Raw genomic sequence first — 15,685 nt, forward strand, 5'->3', positions numbered from 1 at the left:
AAGCAACAGAAATGGCAACCTTGACACAGGGACCAGGAAACCAGGATGGGGCCAGGGAAGATCCAAGTGGACTTTGGAATCAAACATATGTAAGTCTGATTTCTAGCCCTTACTCTCGAGCCATCCTTGCACTCTTGAATAGGATATTTTATCTCTCTAGGCCTCCAGGTCTCCCCTGTACTTAAAGAATGAATAAGAAGTACTTCTCAGGGTCGTGGCAGGAAAAAAATGAGGGAATCATACACATGAAGTAGATTACAGTGGCACGTGGAACCTCAGGCAGAAAGTGGCCCCCTTGGAGTTCCTGTTGTGGCTCAGCAGTAATGAACCCGAATAGTATCCATGAGGATGCAGGTTCAATCCCAGGCCCCTCTCAGTGGGTTAAGGATCCGGAGCTGCCATGAACTGTGGTGTAGGTCTCAGACGGGGATCAGATTCCATGTTGCTGCGGCTGTGGTGTAGGCCACCACCACAGCTCCAATTTGACCCCCAGCCTGGGAACCTCCATATGCTGCAAGTGCAGCCTTAAAAAGAAAATAAAAAAGAAAGAAAGAAAAAGAAAAGAAAATGGTCCCCTTTCCCTCCTCCTGGCCCACCCTTGGCCAGTCACTTTGCAGCTTCACAGAGAGAGTGCGGACCAGCAGCAACTCTCTCATCCACCCATAAATTCACAGGATGGGAGCTGCTTTCCCTCAGAAGTTTACACTCTCTGGTGAAAACTGGCATCATTTCTGTGGTGAGGACAGTGATCACATATCCACCATGTGAAGACAAGCTTGATTCACGGGCCTCGGATCAAACATTGAGCCACTGGGGCCTTTCCCACACCCCCAGCAGCGTGGGCAGATTTGGTGACTCTGACTTGGCTTTAAAACCGAGCATGACCTATGGGGCCCTCCCAGGACAGGTCTCCCCCACCATGTCCTCTGCCTGCCTTTCGTCTGCAGAAAAACTTCAGCCAAAGTGTAATCCGAAAAGTGAGAAAATGCGGAAGCAGAAGAAAGCAGTCAAACAGGATTAAATAATAATAGTTGAGTCATTAAGCAAAGTCAAGGACCTTTAGTTTCTCAAGAGCTATAGATCATATTCTGAGCCTTGTCCTTAGAGCTCTTTTTGTAGATACTAAGAATCCCACCAGGTGGAAGACATTAACTACATGATGCCCACACTGTAACCAGGACATAAGCTGCCACGACTCTGAGAACTGGTCTTAAAGAAATGGAAACCAACTGACCCTGGAACTGAAGATTAACTGTACTTAAAATAAGATGATTCTGGAGTTCCCACTGTGATTCATGGGGTTAAGGACCCAAGACTGTCTCTGTGAGGAGATGGGTTCGATCCCTGGCCTTGCTCAGTGGGTTGGGGATCTGGCATTGCCCCAAACTGCGGGTGTAGGTCACAGATGAGGCTCAGATCTAGGGTGCTGTGGCTGGCAGCAGCACCTCTGATTAAACCCCAGCCTGGGAATTTCCATATGCTACAGGTATGGCCCTAAAAAGAAAACAAAACAAAACAAAACACCAGAAAGAAAGAACCCCCCCCCCCAAAAAAAAGGCTACCACATGATCAATTTCAAGATGACTTTCAGAGCTGACAGCTGTTCTGCATGTAGCCCCCTCCCTCTGCCTATACACCCCTTGACCCTTCACTTTAAAAGCTCTTTCCCCTTGGTTGGCAGGGGGAGCTGGCCTTTGGACATGAGTCCACCTTTTCCCCCCAGTTTCCAGCCTGCAAAATAAAGCAACTTTTCCTTTCTACCAATTCTAATCTCTTGAGTATTGGCTTTCAAGCAGTGAGCAGGTGGACCTGGGTTCAGGATCAGCTTCAGAGTTCTATGTTTTCACCTGGGCCCTTTCCTGGGAAAATGCCTAGGGCAGCCTATGGCAGCACAACCCACATCACTATCCCCATGTTAACAGCCTGAGTAAATACTGTAAAAATCCACCAACCTTACCAAGCTCTTCTTTCCCACCTGGCTTCTCAGGATATGATGCACAGAGGAACAGAGACAGGAGAGGACACAAGGCCATGGGGTGAAAGAGGAGAAGAGCTTAACAGGACATTTCTCTCCAGGAACCTGAGACCCACCTCCACGCCACGAAATTACCAGCTGGGGATGGAGCAGGGTTGTAGGTCTGAGCAGTGTCAGAGGGCTCAAGAGCAGGACTTCGGTGCCCCCCCCCCCACTTCACCCATTCCTTCTACCTGTCAGCAACCTCAGGACCACATGGGGCCAGGGCGTCCTGCACACAACCCAGGAAACCCAGAGGCTGAGGACCTTGGAGCCATTTATCACATCAACATGAAAACAATTCCAAACATGCCCAACATCAAAAAAGAATTTGAAGTGGAGATAACTACTGCAGCCTTAGAGAAAAGGAACAGAATTAGAAACCTCTTCCAAGCAGAGTGATTCTCTACCTCTAGGATATGTGAGACCACCTGCAGAGCATCTTAAAATGTAGGTAACTGGTACTGGCCTCAACACTCAGGATGAGAAACTCTGTGATGAGCTTGGAACTCTGTGTTTTCTCAAAGCTCTGAGAAAAAGGCTGAGAAATGCTGGCTCAGTTTCTGACTACCAGTGAGGGGCAAACAGGACTCAGAATCTGGTCTTCCCATCTTGGCAGCATGTCTTAAAGCCTGTTAGGTGGAAGGAACCCTGTTCTTTACAAGATTAAAAATTGTTGGAGTTCCCGCTGTAGCACAGCGGGTGAAGAATCCAGCTGCAGCAGCTTGGGTCACTGTAGAGGTGCGGGTTCCATCCCTGGCCCAGCACAGTGGGTTACAGGATCTGGCGTTGCCACAGCTGTGGCATAGGTCTCAGCTGTGGTTCAGATTCAGTCCCTGGCCTGGGAACTTGAATATGCCATGGATACAGCTATAAAAATTTTGTTTTAAAAGCAGGATTGTCACACTGGAAAAGGGTTCCGTGGAGAAGAAATCTGGTACCTATGAGGTTAATCCGAACCTGAGTCCTCCCTTGAGCACTTCTAGAACCTTTAAGAGGTCCAGCTGCCTCGCACCCCACAGGGAGGAATCCACGCATGCTGTTTCCCACTCGTGTTTGCTCGGGGCTCCCTCCCTTTGAAAAGCATCTCAGAGCTCTAGTAATCTCTGGAAAGCACTCATAGGGAAGCACTGATCTGACATACCATACTGTCCTCAGTTGTCTCTAGAGGTTTCCTGCAAGAACAGGATAGGGAAAAGGCTTGAGTACAAGAAAAGGCAATCACGACTCCACTTAAAAATTAGTGGAATCAGGAGTTCCTGTCGTGGCACAGGGGAAATGAATCTGACTAGGAACTATGAGGTTGTGGGTTCGATCCCTGGCCTTGCTCAGTGGGTTAAGGATCCAGCATTGCCGTGAGCTGTGGTGTAGGTCGCAGACATGGCTCGGATCTGGTGTTGCTGTGGCTGTGGTATAGGCCGGCAACTGTAGTTCTGATTAGACCCCTAGCCTGGGAATCTCCATATGCCAATGCCCATATGCCGTGGGTGCAGCCCTAAACAGCAAAAAAAAAAGATTAGTGGAGAATCAGGCGACCTGTTTTCCTCCTCTCCCCTCACAGGTGCTAAACAGCTCAACACTCTTCCAACTCAGTCCCAACATAAACAAACATAGGTAGTAGGAGTTCCCATTGTGGCTCAGCAAGTTGAAGACCCAATATAGTGTCTGTGAGGACGTGGGTTCAATCCCTGGCCTTGATCAGTGGGTGAAAGATCCTGTCTTGCTGTGAACTGTTGTGGAGGACACAGATGCAGCTCAGATCTTGGGTTGCTGTGGCTGTGGTATAGGCTGGCAGCTGCAGCTCTGATTTGACCTCTGGACCAGGAACTTCCATATGCTGCAGGTACAACCCTGAAAAGGAAAAAAGAAAAAAAAAAAAAAAACAACAACAACACACAGGTAATAAATGACTCCCAAGTAGTGAATAAAAATGAAGCTGTGCACACATCACTAAATTTCTCGGAATGAAGGTTCCCAATGTATCCCCGTTCTCTGATACTGCAAACCCACATGGACCTCCTTCCAAAAAGATGATGCTGTACCAGCCCTACAGGCTGTCATTGGAGGAGCTGACGCCCAGAACATAAATACCCCGAAGCACAAGAGGAATCCTCAAAAGGGAGGGACCTTCCAACCACACAATGCTGGTCATCAAGGGGCACGGCTTTCTTCTCTTCCCCTGAGTCAGAATTTTAATGTCTGAGCACAAACAGCAGCCTCCAGCCCTGATCAAATCACACCTGCACCCCCTTTGTAACCAGCCCTGCAAATACACAACAACAAAAAAGTCATAGGCAGGGTATTCTGTTGATGATGACAAAAATTACTAATGTCATAATACTACCTTCAACACTCTAGCCATCAAGAACTCTGCACCAATGTTAAAATTATTTTCGTAGGTTAGTATTTGATTCTGAGTGACACAGAATAAAGTCCATCTAAGACAACTTAAAAGACTCCAGTAACTCATATCCTACAAGAACACTAAATCTATCACCCACAAACATTTTAAGTTAGAGCCTGCGCGTGAACCCAATTCACACATTTCTGAGTGTTTCCTACTCGCAGGCAATTTAAGAGGTAGAAATGCAGCCGTGAACAGAAGACAAATCTCTGCCCTCCTGAAGTTTTCATTCTAGATCCAGGAATCCAAATATTTAGCCAATTAACTGGATTTTTGTCACCTCCATTTTCTCCCAATATTTATTCACTCTTAAACTCGTATCTCGCATAAAGTCCATGGCAGCACTATTCACAACAGCCAAGTCATGGGAGCAAGCCCAGTGCCCGTCAGCAGACAACTGGTTTAAGAAGATGTGATGGGAGTTCCCGTTGTGACTCAGCAGCTTAAGAACCTGATACCGTCTCTGTAAGGATGTAAATTCAATCCCTGGGTTAAGGATCTGGAGTTGCTGCAAGCTGAGGTGTAGGTTGCAGATGCTCAGATCCAGTGTTGCTGTAGCTGTGGTGCAGGCCTGCAGCTACAGCTGCAGCTGCAGCTCTGATGTGACCCCTAACCTGGGAACTTCCATAAGCCGCAGATGCAACTATAAAAAAGAAAAAAGAAGATGTGGTGTATATGTACCATGGAATACTACTCAGTCATAAAAAAAGAATGAAATCTTGACATTTATAGCAACATGGATGGACCTAGAAATTATCATACTAAATGATATAAGCCAGGTAGAGAAAGACAAATACCATATGATATCACTTAGATGTAGAAGCTAAGAAAAATAACACAGCTGAACTTATTAACAAAACAGAAACAAACTCACTGCCATAGAAAACAAACTTAAAGGTACCAAAGGGGATAGTGGGGGCAGGGATAAATCAGGAGTTTGGGTTTAACAGGTACATATCACTCTAAATAAAAAACCAACAATGACTTCCTGTAAAGCACAGGGAACTGTATTCAGTATCTTGTAATAACCTATAATGAAATATAACCTGCAAAAAGAATTCACTTTGTTGTACACCTGAAACTAACACAACACTGTAAATCAACTATAGTTCAATAAAAAGAAGAAAAAAAAAAAAAAACCTCCAATGTCTCTTACAACAAAAAATTCTGGATTAAGAGAACTGAAGGAAACGACCTAGGCAGCTCTGTGCCTGGCTTGGTCTCCAGTTAGAGGGACAGGGGACATAGACCCTGGCTGTACTGTGACCTCAGATGACTGCTTTTCTTCTCTGAGTCTTGGTTTCCTCATTTGTTAAACCAGGACTGGGTTAATGTTCGACTCAAGCACAGCAGTCCAGGGGTGTTTGGCAATGCTGGGGGGCGGGCATTCTGACTGACACAGAATGAATTGACACCCACAATGGCTGGGTGAGCCCAGGGAGGCTGAATACCCAACATGTCCCTGCCTGGGCCACAGAGCTCATGAGTGCAGAGCTGGGCACACGACTTGGGGCCCCTTCAGGACACCAGGCTGTTCCACTCTTTCGTTGTTGTTTTTTTTTTTTTTTTGGTCTTTTTAGAGCCACACCCAAGGCATATGAAGGTTCCCAGGCTAGGGGTCAAATCAGACCTGGAGCCTATGGTCTACACTACAGCCACAGCAACGCCAGATCCAAGTCATGTCTTTGAACTACACCACAGCTCGTGGCAACACCGGATCCTTAACCCACTGAGCAAGGCCAGGGATTGAACATGCATCCTCATGGATGCTAGGCAGATTCATTTCCACTGAGCCAGGACGGGAATTCCATGTTCCACTCTTTTAAGGACTGTTCCAGGTGATACATTCCTGGATTTCCATGAGGCCAGGTGAGGCATCACCTTTGCTGGGGAAGCCATCTGCAGAGACTCTCTACTCTGAAGTCCTCAGACTGGGCAGAACAAGTCATCCCTCAATACTGTTCTAAAGCTACCCCTATTTTCAAAATATCCCCCTTCCTATAAGGAAAGTCTTCTCATACCTGAAGCTCAAATATAAGACTGGAATGATTACATCACTAGATCTAATTTCTACTAGCATTTAACTCATCTGTATGGTACCTTGTTCTGTAAAGATATAATCCTTAGGAGTTCCCTGGTGGCTCAGAGGGTTAAGGCTCTAGCATTGTCACCGCTGTGGCACGGGTTTGATCCCTGGCTGGGAACTTCCGCATGCCACTAGTGCAGCTGAAAAAACAAAAAAGACATAAATCTTATTACAGCCCTGGTTTTGAGATGATTTACAACATTCTTCCAAAGCCTCAAGTGGACCATGCTAAAACATTTGACAAGCGGATCATGAACCCACAGAAACAAAACGGCTGGTGGGAAGAATAACATGTGAACCAAACCACAAAGGTTAAATAAGAGAATCTTATCAAATCAACAATGTAGTTAGTAAGTTCCCGTTGTGGTTCAGCAGAAACGAACCTGACTATTTTCCATGAGGATGCAGGTTCGATCCCTGGCCTCACGCAGTGGGTTAACGATCCAGCATTGCCGTGAACTGTGATGTTAGTCACAGACACAGCTTGGATCCCGGGCTGCTGTGGCTGTGGCATAGGCCGGCAGCTGTGGCTCTGATTGATCTGACCCCTAGCCTGAGAGCTACCATATGCCACACCTGTGGCTCTTAAAAAAAAAAAATTTGTAAACAGCTATTCGCTTATCCGTGGCAAGCTGGGTATAACACAATACTGACAATCCTGACCAAGAGGCAGAGACCAGGCCTCTTGCCTGAGCCGTACAGCAAGTAAAGAAGGAATTTTCAGCTTTTGCCAAGTAAGCTGAAATGGCATCTCTGCCTCCTATCCCTATTGGCATTGTCACTGCTGTGGCTTGGAATCATGCCATCTTGATTTAAGGACTGTTTCAGGTGATAAGCTCCTGGGTTTAGCATTCTCATCTTGGAATCAGGAGCCACAAGGAGATCTCTGCCTTAGAATATTTTAATTTTTCTTGGCCATGCTCGCAGCGTGCGGAAGTTCCCGAGTCGTAGCTGTAACCCAAGCCACAGCAGTGACAATGCCAATAGGGATAGGAGGTGACAAGGGATAGGGGGTGCAGTGAAATTACACTCTTGCTCCTTACTCTTATTTAACCCTTAACTTGCCATTTACAGCACATATTTGGGCAGCTTAAGCCTATAGAAAGATACAAATCATCCCCAGAAATATTCTTATAACTAACTGGATGGTTCCCAAACTTTGCCCTGAGGTACCCTGGGGCACCAAAGTAAATTCACAGCGGTGCCTCAAAAATTTTTTTTTTTAATGGCCAAACCTGTGGCAAATGGAAGTTCCCAAGTTAAGGGTTGAATCGGAGCTGCATCTGCAGGCCTACACCACAGCCACAGCAATGCCAGATTTGCGCCCCACCTTCGACCTACCCTATAGCTCACAGCAACACCAGAGCCGTAACCTGCTGACCAAGGCCAGGGCTTGAAGCTGCATCCTCACAGACACTATGTCAGGTTCTTATCCTGTTGAGCCACAATGAGAACTCTGCCTTAGAATATTTTAATTTTTCTTGGCCACACTCGCAGCGTGCGGAAGTTCCCGAGTCGTAGCTGTAACCCAAGCCACAGCAGTGACAATGCCCATCCTTAATCCTCGGAGCCACCAGAGAACTCCAGAACATTTTAAATTTTCGAGCCAAGTACTGGATACTAGACAGCTGTTGGACATTATATGCAAACTACTGGCTCCAGGTTATTCACACTTTTGACATTCCTTTGGAAGATAGCACATCTTTGTAAAACTACATTTTGAGCAGTTGCTGTGATTTAAAAAAAGCAATGGGTACACAAAATGCAGTGGCAGCATTCGATCTGATTCCAAGGCTGGAGGAGCCCAGCAACACCCAAGAGAGGCACACATCCCTTTGTTAAGTAACTGTGGTTAAGAATGAGATAAAGAGTTCCTTTCGTGGATGAGCGGTAATGTACCTGACTCGTATCCATGAGGATGCTGGTTTGGTCCCTGGCCTCGCTCAGTGGGCTAAAAGATCCAGCACTGCCGTGAGCTGTGGTGTAGGTTGCAGACGTGGCCCGGATCCAGAGTTCCTGTGGCTGTGGTGTAGGCTGGCAGCTGCAGCTCTGATTCAAACCCTAGTCTGGGAACTTCCATATGCACCGGGTGCAGCCCTAAAAAAACCAAAAAAAAAAAAGGATGAGATAAAATGGTTATTTTTCTTTCAATTCAGTGTAATTTTTTTGTCAATAGCTACTAAGTTGTTAGGACAAAAATGCTCACCAGCTACGTAGTGAAAAAAACCTGTCAGCTGTCTTCTTGGTCGAGGGGTGTTGGGGAAATAAACAGGACACTTGTGGCACCTTGAGCTGAGATGTTAAACCTCTGACCGAACATAGGGTCAATCTCCAAAACAGGGCAGAGAACAGAGAAGTTTCATTTTCAAAGGGTAGATCTTTGGAAAAAGAGGTCTGTCCCGGGCTACATTCTCAAGCAGTCGAGGTGACAACATTGTGCAGGTCACCACCTCCCCACATTGCGTGGTCACTGCCACCTTTGTTTCCAGGGTTTGCCATGGGCGGGATGAACAACTGCATATATGTGGTAAACACCACCTACAAGCTAAAGATGTATTTTCCCGCTGTCACTAGACTGCAAATTTCCATCATGAATTTAACAGTGTGAGCTCTTTGGAATAACTCACCATATAAGCATCTGTAAAAAAAATCAGTGACAGCTACTTCAATTTCTTTTCAGGCCTCCTATTCATCCATCTTTCACCCATCCAACTGCTGGCCCTAAAGTTAAGATCAGGTGGGAGCTTCAGCATAAGCCAACAGGCAATCACTACCCCACACCCAGGTACTGCCCCCAGTCCATCGTCAGGTCTGGACTCAAAATGGGTCAAGCCCACAGGAAAGTGTTCATTTCATCTGCTCCAAAAGATTAGCCTAAAAGGTATGTGACAGTACTTAATTTAATGTTAACACAATCCATTGTCTTCCCCCCAACAGACCTCTACTCCATGGCATAGATCCCACAGGCTTGGGATGAGGTTGGCAAGTCACATGTTTTATAAACTTAGAAGACGCATTTAATGACACCCGTTGCCCTGGCTTTGAGTTTTATCATGTATGAGATATGGGTTCTCCTGTCAATCCTGTGGACATTCTTCCAACAGATCCCTTCCCTAGACCACGTCTGGTTTTTCGTTGTTTTGTTTTTTGTTTTGTCTTTTTTAAGCGCTGCACCAGCACCATATGGAGGTTCCCAGGCTAGGGGTCAAATCAGACCTGTAGCCCCGCCCCTGGTCTACACCACAGCCACAGCAATGCCAGATATGAGCCACGTCTGTGACCTACACTGCAGCTCACTGCAATACCGAATCCTTACTCTGTGAGAGTGTGTGTGTGTGTGTGTGTGTGTGTGTGTGTGTGTGTGTGTGTGTCTTTTTAGGGCTGCACCCTTGGCATATGGAGGTTCCCAGGTCAGGGGCTGAATCAGAGCTATAGCTGCCGGCCTACACCACAGCCGTCACATGTGATCCAAGCCGTGTCTGCAGTCTACACCACAGCTCACGGCAACGCCAGATTCTTAACCCACTGAACCAGGTCAGGGATCGAACCCCCACAGATACTAGTTGTATTTGTTAACCACTGAGCCACAACCGAACTCCCATTTCTGTTTTGTTTTTTGTTTTTCTTTTCACAACCAATTCCTAAATGAGAGTCAACATTTTAATGTGCCAAGAAAAAGAATTTTAAATATTAACCATCACTATATTCTAAAAAAAATTTTTTTTACTTTTTATTTCCTTTCTACAGCCGGACCTGAGGCATGTGGAAGTTCCTGAGTCACGGTCAAATCGGAGCTGCATCTGCGACCTACTCCACAGCCATGGCAGCACTGCATCCCTAAGCCACTGTGCAAGGCCAGGAATCAAACCTGCATGCTCAGAGACACCATGCTGGGTTCTTAACCCACTGAGCCACAACAGGAACTCTCAGTTTTATAATGTTAAAAAAAACCTCAGTAACAACTGAGCTGGAAGTTTCCATAGGTCATAATTCTTTCTTTTGCCCACGCTCCATTTTTTTTCCCCGTCTTTTGTCCTTTTGGGGGGCTACACCCAAGACATATGGAGGTTCCCAAGCTAGGGGTCAAATTGAAGCTACAGCTGCCGGCCACAGCCACAGCCACGCCAGATCCGAGCCACATCTGCAACCTACACCACAGCTCACGGCAACACCGGATCCTTAACCCACTGAGCGAGGCCAGGGATCGAACCCAAAACCTCATGGTTCCTAGTCGGATTTGTTAACCACTGAGCCAGGACGGGAACTCCCCCATCCTCCATTTCTAAACTTCATCCCCACTTTCCCCTCAAACCTTCACACAAAGCCCCACCAGACCCTCGCCATCCCTTCTCAGCAAATGTGTCCCTAGGTTGACGGTATTCAAGTTTCATTTTAAATTCTTCAGGAGAGACATACTTCAGAGTGGGTCAGAACCTTTGAGCAGAAAAAGAACTGCTTCTTAGGTGTCAGTTGAATGTTGTGAAATTTGTGCTCTTTTAAGCATCACAGTGTCATTTACAGTTTCAGAGCCATGATTTTCCACATTAAAGGGCCATCAGTGTGATGAAAGAAAAAAAAAAAAAAAGACTTAAGGAGCTGTCTCCTTATGAGCAAATTAAACCCTAGAGTCTGTCATGCCCTTTGCCTGTGACAGAACAAACATTTCTGCTTAAGAGTAATTTTTAAGTGTCATACAAATATTTCTGGATGACTGATAAGATCCTGTTATCTTTGCTGAAGAAAAACAGGTGAGGAAGTGCAGATTTTTAACTGCAAATATAGGCAACCCTAGAAAAAGGAATAACAAGGTCTAAAATTAAAGTCCAAAGATCTTATCAGTGGAAATAAAATTTGTTTTTATGACTTAATACATTTTTAAATGAAAAGTGACTTAAAATTTAAGCACATGAAAAATAAAGCTCAAGAAAGGAAAAGTCCCCAAATCAAAGAAATTCCCTTCAATTTTTTTTTTTTACTTTTAAAAGATTATCTCTTTTTTTTTTTTTTTGGTCTTTTTAGGGCCACACCCATGGCATATGGAAATTCCCAGGCTAGGGGTCAAATCAGAGCTGCAGCTGCCGGCCTACGCCAGAGCCACAGCAATGCAGGATCCAAGCTGCACCTTCAACCTACACCACAGCTCATGAAACGCCGGATCCTTAACCCACAAAACAAGGCCAGGGATGGAACCTGCATCCTCATGGATACTAGTCAGGCTTGTTCCTGCTGAGCCATAATGGGAATTCCTTTAATTATCTTCTTAAAGCAGGTTTTTTACTTCTTAAAGCAGGTTTTTTTACTAACTCCTCACAGAGTCCTTAACCTGGTGAGCCACAACAGAAACTCCCTAACTTTGCTATTTTTAATTAGGGTGAGGTACACATAACAAAATTTACTTTCTTCACAATCTGTAAGGATACAGTTCAATCAATAGCTTAAGTACATTCACATGGTCATACAATCAATACCCAGAACATTTTCACCTTGCAAAATTGAAACTCTATTTAACAAGACTCCATTCTCTCGTCCCCTCAGCCCATGGCAACCACCAGTCTATTTTCTGTCTTTATGAATATGGCTACTCTAGCTACTTTGTAAAAATGGACTCATACAGTATTTGTCTCTTTGCGTCTGGCTTATTTCACTCCACATAACGTCCTCAAGGTTCATCTCTATTGTAGGGTGTGTCAGAATTTCTTCTTTTTTTTTTTAATGGCCACACCCACAGCAATGGAAGTAAGTTCCTGGGCCAGGGATTGAATCCAAGCCACAGCTTCGATCTATGCCACAGCTGCAGCAATCCAGATCCTTGAACTCAATGTGCCAGGCTGGGGATCAAACCCACACCTCCACAGCAACCCCAAGCCACCGAAGTCGGATTCTTAACCTACTGCACCACAGTGGGAACTCCCAGAATCTCCTTCCCTTTTAAGGGTGAGTACTATTCCATTGTATGCACAGGCTGCATTTTGTTTATCCATTCAACCATCAACGGACACTTGGCTTACCTACAACGTTCTCTGATGTACTTTTTTTTTGTCTTTTTTGGCCATTTTTGGGGCCGCTCCTGTGGCATATGCAGGTTCCCAGGCTAGGGGTTGAATCGGAGCTATAGCCGCCGGCCTATGCCACAGCCACAGCAGCTTGAGATCCGAGCTGCATCTGCGACCTATACCACAGCTCGCGGCAACTCCGGATCCTTAACCCACTGAGCAAGGCCGGGGATCAAACCCACAACCTCATGGTTTCTTGTCGTATTCATTAACCACTGAGGCACGAAGGGAACTCCCCTGATTTACTTTTAAAATACTGCATTTAGCTAAGCAAGCACTGGTGCTGGAATCAGACCACCAGGTTCACATCCCTACCCTCCACAGGCAGCGCAGAAAACACAAATGTGAAAAAGGAAGAAGAAAGGGAGTGGGGAAGGTAAAGGAAAGATAGACATGCCATCCAATTAAAATACTGACATTGCGGAGTTCCTGTTGTGGCTCAGTGGTAACGAATCCGACTAGTATCCATAGGACTCAGGTTCGATCCCTGACCTCACTCAGTGGTTAAGGATCTGGTGTTGCTGTGGCTGTGGTGTAGGCTGGCAGGTGCAGTTCCAATTCGACCCCTAGCCTGGGAACTTCCATATGCCACAGGTGCACCTGCAGCTTTAAAAAGACAAGAAGGAAGGAAGGAAAGGAAGGAAGAGAGAGAAAGAACGAATGGAAGGAGGAAGGGAGGAAGGAGAGAAAAGAAAAGAAAAAGACAAAGAAATCAACTCGATGAAAGTGGAATCTCAATGATCAGGGACCCAAAACAGAGCAGAAAAGACAAAAGTAAGGCCAATGAAGTGTCAGCCAACACCAAGGGATGGAGGCCCCCCGGGCAGGCGTGTATCACTGAGTACCCACACCAGTGCCAGAGTGAATCTCCTGGCCTTGCCTGGAGTAGCCTCATCTGCGGAAAACAACTGCGGCTCAGGAGTATAAATTAAAATTGCAATAGCAAGAGCTGACACTCACAAAAAGCCTACGGACTTTATGCCACATCTCATTCCAGTAAACGGAAATATTCTGAAAGTCTAAAACACGTCCCAAAGAAGGCCATTCTATAAAATACAAACTGCTCTACTTCATTCCCTCGTTTTGCAAATAAGAACAATTTGCCAAGTTATCCCCTTATAGTTTCGTATTAATATTTATCAGAGTTCTCTTTGTTGCTCAGCCAGTTAAGGACCCGCCTTTTCTTTGAGTATGGGCATTCAATCCCTGGCCTCGCTCAGTGGGTTAAGGGTCCAGCGTTGTTGCAAGCTGTGGCACAGGTCACAGATGCAGCATGGATCCAGTGTTGTTGTGGCTGTCGTGCAGGCCAGCAGCTGCAGCTCCAAATGGACCCCTAGCCCAGGAACTTCCATATGCCAAAGACGCGGCCCTAAAAAGAAAAAAAAAAATTTATTACACCCACTTCATTCCAAGAAAAATGGAATCAACTATCATTTTATGGTTTCTGGTAGACGCATGCTAAGGGCTTATAGGGCTGCAAAAGAACAAGAGGAGTTTGAAGCCCCCAGATGCCAGATGAGAGCCTTAATCGGATCACAGGAGTGAGAAAAGAATGTCTATGCCTTGCTCTGGGAGGCCATCGTGGGTCAGGAATGACAAGGCAGGGATGGGTGCCAGCTCAGGAGGGGCTGGGGGGCAGGGAATCAGCAGTTTCTGCAGGTCCAGGACACCTCTTTGTGCCCCTTCCCACCCACATGCTCACCCATTCATTGCATCCTTCAGTGCCAACTGGTGCCAGGACCTGTTTCTGAGCGTTGGATGCCCCAACCTTATGTTGATAGCAAACGTCCCCTGGGGGGTGCGCTAGTGAATAACTGAGGCCATTACCTCTCCATGCAGGGATTCCATGACCACTGGGCATGGGTGTGATGGACCCGCCTACCAACAATCCAGCCACTTAACCCCCAAACTTCACGGATGCTCCTTGCAAGTCTGGCGAATACAGGACTAGGTCTACAGGACCTGGCCTGGTCTGTAAAGGACTCGGTCTGTAAGGATCAGACCCAGAAAACTGAAGGCTTTCCCAAGCTCCTGCTGCCCCAGGGGGAGCCTGGCTCCCTGGCAACAAAACCCAGCAGCTCAGCCTGGCCACCCTCAGAGCTTCATCCGGGAGCATAAACATCCTGCATTTGTCCAAGCAGATCTTAATCGGCTTCTGATTACTTCTCGACTGAGTACAGTTTTCTTTGGCTCTCTGCTACTATTATTGCCAAGTTTTAATGTCATGGTGTTCCAATGACGGTCCTCTTCTCCGTCATCCAAGTCATTCTCAAAACATTGCACATCACAAGACCTAAGAGCAGAAGAACCCCATCTTGACCCTCAAGTTGGCCCTGAATCACTTAGGCCTCTTGGCCGCTTGACTTTCTACTCAGAAAAGAATTTGTGAAGAATGATTCTGTAGTTAGTCGTGTTGCTCTTATTAACTTTGGCCAAGATTTTTATTTTTTCCTAATCAGTGACTCACAAACAATCCCTTTTAACTCCTCATACCCTACGGCTTTTAGTACAAAACAGTTCATTCACGCAAAGTCACAGCCAACGTTTTGACTTTCACTCTTTCATCTGAATCAGCGTTAAAGAAGTAAAAACTAAAAAACACAAAATCATGAACACAACCTCTAAAGAAATTTGTTAAGTAAAGAAGAAGAGCAAAGGAGGCTTCCTGAAGTTATAGAGATGCTCAGCCCACCTTACCTGTTTTCATTTTTACACCTATAAAATCATTTCTAGAGGAAACTATAAAAGGGGTTGCTCTGCTGAAGGTAAGGACCCCACACACAACTCCCCATCTTATACTGTTGCATTTCAACTAATTTCAACTAGTGACGTTCCGGAGATTTTTTTTTTCCCCAAAGTTTAGTCTTGCCAGATGAAATAGATATCTTATTGCAGAGAAATTCAATATTATAAGTTACAAGAGCAGAACTAAAACAACATTCCCGATCTTTGCAAGCATCCTCAGTCTGAAACCAACCACACAATCCAGGAGGGCATACTGGTCTCTAAGACTTCTAGAAAGGATGCCCCCGAGATGTTCTAAATTAGAAAGGAAAACCACCCTTCAACTTCCTAAACATTTTATTTAAATAGATACTTTGCAACATGGTCCAAATGAGGACGTCCTT

General features: G+C 45.8%; 1 protein-coding gene across 6 annotated transcripts in view; it reads right to left on the reverse strand.

Moving 5' to 3' along the window:
• The window catches only part of CSGALNACT1 (chondroitin sulfate N-acetylgalactosaminyltransferase 1), a 357,571-nt gene that overhangs the window by 151,051 nt on the left and 190,835 nt on the right, over window positions 1-15,685 (reverse strand). The window lies entirely within an intron of this gene.

Source organism: Phacochoerus africanus, chromosome 3, assembly GCF_016906955.1.
Source record: "Phacochoerus africanus isolate WHEZ1 chromosome 3, ROS_Pafr_v1, whole genome shotgun sequence".
Lineage (NCBI taxonomy): Eukaryota > Metazoa > Chordata > Mammalia > Artiodactyla > Suidae > Phacochoerus > Phacochoerus africanus.